This window comes from Chrysochloris asiatica, unplaced genomic scaffold (genome assembly GCF_000296735.1).
Source record: "Chrysochloris asiatica unplaced genomic scaffold, ChrAsi1.0 scaffold00104, whole genome shotgun sequence".
Classification (NCBI taxonomy): domain Eukaryota; kingdom Metazoa; phylum Chordata; class Mammalia; order Afrosoricida; family Chrysochloridae; genus Chrysochloris; species Chrysochloris asiatica.
In genome coordinates, this window is record NW_006408622.1 from 9,063,634 (window position 1) to 9,069,611 (window position 5,978).

Below are 5,978 nucleotides of genomic sequence, written 5' to 3' on the forward strand. Positions count from 1 at the left end.
ACTGGACCAGAAGGTTGGTTTGAATCACAAGGTAGGTGGTTCAAACCCACCTGCCACTCCTCAGAAACCTTATACAGTGTTGCTATGAGTTAGAACCAACTTGACAGCACTTAACAAAAACAATTTCATAAGGTAAGTCCTGGTGTGGCGCTGTAGGATAAGCATTGAACTGCTAACCAAAAGGTTGGTGGTTCAATCCCACCAACTGCTCCCCGGAAACCCTATACAAGGTCACTATGAGTTGGAACCGACTTGACAGCAACAACACTAAGTAAGGTTGGTGATCAAACCCACCAGCCTCTCCTCAGAAACCCTATGCACGGTCATTGTACATAGAAACTGATTTCATGGCACTTAACTACAACAAAAATTGCTAGTAAATACCCTCAGTTTGTATTTTGTTGCTATTGTAACATAACCTCATTTCATTCTCATTCTTGTCTGGTGATTTAACTAGGTATAAAATTCCATATTGACAATGATTTTTTTCTCAGTACATTGATGATATTATCCCACTGTCTTCTGGCTTTTAATGTTGCTCTTGAGAAGCTTGCCACTTACCTCATTGTCGTTCCTTTTGTAAATAATCTGTATTTTTTCTATGGCTGCTTTTAAGACTTTTTCTTTGAGATTTTAGTACAATTGATAATAACATTTCTTTTATAGAAATTTCATATCTCCTTTACTACTTCAGATCTTTTCTTTCTTTCTGCTTCTATATAGTCCCTTTCTCATATTTTATATTTCATGTTTTCATATAGTTCAAACATTAATACTATATGCATTATTCAATAATTTCAAGTTATAGGGGAACAAGTCTACTTATGCTCTATCTTGTGTTACATACTAATCATAAACTTTTGGATTTCCTTTACATTGAGAATCCAGGCCAAGACCGAAATGTTTCTTTTCTTTCTCTTTACTATCCAATGACATTTCATGGGGGTGATCTAATCAAATAGATGATATTTATATCTCTAATCCAAGTATGAGTGACCCTGCTGGTATTTAAAATACCCGTGGCATAGCTTCCAGAATCACAGCAACTCACAAACCACCACAGTATGACAAACTGATAGACGAGTGGTGGCTTGTGAGTTGCTTCAATCTTCAATCTGAAATTGATCAAACATGCAATCAAGATGTACTGATCATTACTGGTGATAGGAATGCAAAAGTTGGGAACAAAGAGAAAGTTTCAGTACTTGGAAAATATGGCCTTGGTGATAGAAATGATGCTGGAGATCACATGATAGAATTCTGCAAAATCAATTATTTGTTCATTTCACATACCTTCTTTAGACAGCATAAGAGACGAATATATACATGGACGTCACCAGATGGAATACACAGAAATCAAATTGACTACATCTGCAGAAAGAGACAATGGAAGAGCTCCATATCATCAGTCAAAACAAGGCCTGGGGCAGACTGTGGAACAGACCATCAATTACTCATATGCAAATTCAAACTCAAGCTGAAGATAATGAAATATATCCCACCTGAATTTAGAGATCATCTGAAGAACAGATTTGATACATTAAACACTAAAGACCAAAGACCAGAAGAGTTGTGGGATGACATCAAGAACATCATACATGAAGAAAGCAAAAAGTCATTAAGACAAGAAAGAAGGAAAAGATCAAAATGGATGTCCGAAGAGACACTGAAACTTGCTCTCCAGTGTAGAAATGCTAAAGCAAATGAAAGAAATGAGGAAGTATGAGAGCAAAGTGGCAGCATCAATGGGCTCAAGCATGGCAACAATTTTGAGGTTGGCTCAGGACCGGGCAGTGTTTTGTTCTGTTGTGCATAGGGTCGCTATGAGTTGGTATCGACTTGATGGCACCTAACAACTAACAACAACAACAAATCCAAATATCTCCCAAGTCCCATCTTTGTACATATACTTGCCTACTCATTATTTTCACTTGTTGTTGTTAAGTGCTGTTGAATAGATTCTGACCCATAGCAACCCAGCATAGGGTTTCCAAGGAGCAGCTGGTGAATTTGAACCACCGACTTTGTGGTTCAAACTGACCTTGAGGTCTTGCACTTATCCTGCAGCACCACACCAGCTTGCATAGAGCCTCATACAAGATGTTTAGAAGATATGGAACAGTGTCTGACTAGCCTTAAGTTGAAAAAGACCTTGTAACGTTTTCAGAGCCGAAAGAAAGCTAGTGTGTTTTGTAAATAGTGAGCAAAGCCAAGAATAGCTAGTGAGTACAATTAGATACATAAATAGGGAACAGACAGATAATGGGGGACTTTGTCAAAGTCATTGAAAAGAGTTCATTTTATTCAAAGTGTAATGTGGAAACTTGAAAATTTTTTAAGTAGAGAAAGCAATTCTTTCATTATATCTGGATCAGAATCACTGCGTAGAGTACAAGTATGAAGACTAGAGATCTCCATTTTCTTTTCCTGTTTTATCACTATATTCACATAAAGTTGGTGGTTTTAATCCCCGTCAAAATGTGAAAACCACTGATTTAAAGCATTGTCTCCATCTTTTCCCTTAACTTCTCAGGTCAACTTATACAATTTTCTGTTTTCTTCTTACATGTTAATAAACATGATCATTCTAAATAATTTTTTTTCAAACTCTAGTAGCACCGTATTACTAGACCATGAAATCAATTGAGTGGATTTTGAACATTTTATGTGTGTGTAAAAGAGAGAGAAATGGACTAGAATGAGTACAGAATAGAAAACAGGGTTGATATTTTATGAAACTATACATATATGTATATATAGTCAGTTATGTGAAAAGCATTATTGTGTATCATAAAAATTTTAAAACACTGATGTAAACCATTTATATATTATGAGTATTATTTTCATATTATCCCTATTTCCTACTATATAAGTTCTATTTTGAATGAAATTACAAAAAAGTATTTAATTTTATCTTTCAGACTTCCCTTCAAGGTGTGCAAGTAAGGACTTACCTCCAAAAAAGGACATTTATGAAACAGAAGTATCCCAATGGGAAAAGACTGCCAGGCTTGATAGCTGTGGTCTTGAAGAGTCCAGATTCAGAGATTATTTGGAAGTTAAAGGTACATTAGAGAGGCAAGAAGAAAACCAAGAGGAGTATTTTATGGAAGATATGATCACATATGAAAAAATGTCCATTTTCAATCAGCATACTTACTTATCTCAACATCCAATATGTCATTTTACTGAGAAACCCTATAAATGCAAGGAATGTGGGAAGGCCTTTAGACGAGCTTCGCACCTTACTCAACATCAGAGTACTCATACTGGTGAAAAACCCTATGAATGTAAGCAATGTGGGAAGGCCTTTAGTCGTGATTCCCAGCTGAGTCTTCATCAAAGACTTCATACTGGTGAGAAACCCTATGCATGCAAAGAATGTGGGAAGGCCTTTACTCAGAGCTCACAACTCATTTTACATCATAGAATTCATACTGGTGAAAAACCATATAAATGTGAAGAATGTGGGAAAGCCTTCATTCGTAGCTCACAACTCACCCGACATCAAAAAGTCCATACTGGTGAGAAACCTTATGAATGCAAAGAATGTGGGAAAGCCTTTACTCAGAACTCACAACTTACTTTGCACCAGAGACTTCATACTGGTGAAAAACTCTATGAATGTAAAGAGTGTAGAAAGGTGTTTACTCAGCTTTCACAACTTATTCTGCATAAGAGAATTCATACAGGTGAGAAACCCTATGGATGCAAGGAATGTGGGAAAGCTTTTATTTGTGGCTCACAGCTTTCTCAACATCAGAAAATTCATAATGGAGAAAAACCATATGAGTGTAAAGAATGTGGAAAGGCCTTTATTCGGGGCTCCTTACTTATGCAACATCAGAGGATTCATACTGGTGAGAAGCCTTATAAATGTGAAGAATGTGGAAAGGCCTTTATCCGTGGCTCACAACTCACTCAACACTTGAGAATTCATACTAATGAGAAACCCTACGAATGTAAGGAATGTGGGAAAAACTTTAGTCATGGCTCACAGCTGACTCAACATCAGAGAATCCATACTGGTGAGAAACCTTATCAATGTAAAGAATGTGGAAAGGCCTTTAATCGGGGATCACTTCTTACTCGACATCAGAAGATTCATACTGGTGAGAAACCCTATGAATGTAAAGAATGTGGGAAGACTTTTACTCGTGGCTCAGAGCTTACTCAACACGAGAGAATTCATACTGGTGAGAAACCCTATGAATGTAAAGAGTGTGGGAAATCTTTCATTCGTGGCTCACAGCTTACTCAACATCAGAGGATTCATACTGGTGAGAAGCCCTATGAATGTAAAGAGTGTAGAATGGCCTTTACTCAGAGCTCGCATCTTTCTCAACATCAGAGACTTCATACTGGTGAGAAGCCATATGTATGTGATGAGTGTGGGAAGGCCTTTGCTCGTGGCTTACTACTTGTACAACATCAGAGAATTCATACTGGTGAGAAACCGTATCAATGTAAGGAATGTGGGAAGGCCTTTGTTCGTGGTTCACAACTTACTCAACATCAGCGAATTCACACTGGAGAAAAACCTTATGAGTGCAAAGAGTGTGGGAAGGCCTTTAGTCATGGCTCTCAACTTACGCTCCATCAGAGAATTCATACTGGTGAGAAGCCCTATGAATGCAGAGAATGCAGAAAGGCCTTTACTCAGAGCTCACATCTGTCTCGTCATCAGAGAATTCATACTGGCGAGAAACTATTCCAATGCACGGAATGTGGGAAAGCCTTCACTCGTGGCTCACAACTGACTCAACATCAGAGAATTCACATCAGTGAGAAATCGTTTAAATACAAAGAGTGTGAGATGAACTTAAATCATGGCTCACAAGTTTATATATGAATTGCCCGTGGTTAATGTAGGGACTCTTCTCTGGTTACTCACCCATTATTATTAAAGAATTACAAATGTGAATATGGGAGTACATTTGCTTTATACAGCTCAGCATAAGATTTTGTCTGGAAGAAAGATAATGTTAATATCATACATATAGAAACATTTCGATCGTTACAGAAAATATATTAGACTTTACAAAATAAGCATAATTCTGATAGTTATAAATTTAAGAAAGTCTTAAATCATATCAGATGTCATTTTCAACATCATACTGGTTCTACTTGCTGGTTTCCTATGACATCATATTTAACCATCTGCTCTGACTTAATCTGAGGTGGTTTAGTATTAAAACTCAGAGCTGCTAACCAAGAGATGGACAGTTTAAACCCATCTGCCCCTCCAAGGGAGAAAGATGTGGTTGTCTGCTTCTGTAAAGATGATAGCTCTGGAAACCCTGTGGGACAGTCCTGTCCAGTCCTGGAGGGTGGGATAATGAGTCAGAATTGACTCAGCAGCAGTGAGTCTGGGTTTTGGCTATTTTGGCTTAATCATTTGTAAGATAGTCCTAAGGTTTATATTTTCATTATGTTTATTAGAAGTTTTAAATGTGCTATTCCATGAAAAGCTCTTAGAGCAGTGCCTTGCACATAATCTAGGCAGCCTCCAGATTACCATTGAATTCCATTCCAAAGTCTATCTTTAAATCAGATTTGTACCTAAATTGGAATAGTTAGGTATTGTTCATATCTAATGTTAGTCAAATGTTTGTCTTAGTATGTAGTATATAGCTTTCAATACATAAAATAACATTAAGGAATCACTTCCAGATAAAATTAAACATCTTTAAGAAATTAATGGCAATAATGTGTTTTGTTTTTTTTTTTTTTTTAATGTTTTATTGTGGATTATGTGATAGTTTACATGGGAGAACATTGGTTTTACATTCATTCTATCGTAAATGGTATCATTGCCATGGTTACAATCCCCTCCATGCAATCCTTCCCCTGTGCCCCCCAGGTCTTCAGCACACAGTCATTCTCCCTTTCTGGATCTAAAGTCTCCAGCTGCTCCATCGCTCCACGTCATCATCTCTGGCTCCATTTCAGGTATCACTGCTTCTCTGGGTAGGGTC

The 5,978-nt window shown here is 37.3% G+C and overlaps 1 pseudogene; it reads left to right on the forward strand.

Moving 5' to 3' along the window:
* Positions 1–4,852, forward strand: part of LOC102817668 — a 27,566-nt pseudogene extending 22,714 nt beyond the window's left edge.
* The last annotated feature ends 1,126 nt before the right edge of the window (positions 4,853–5,978 follow it).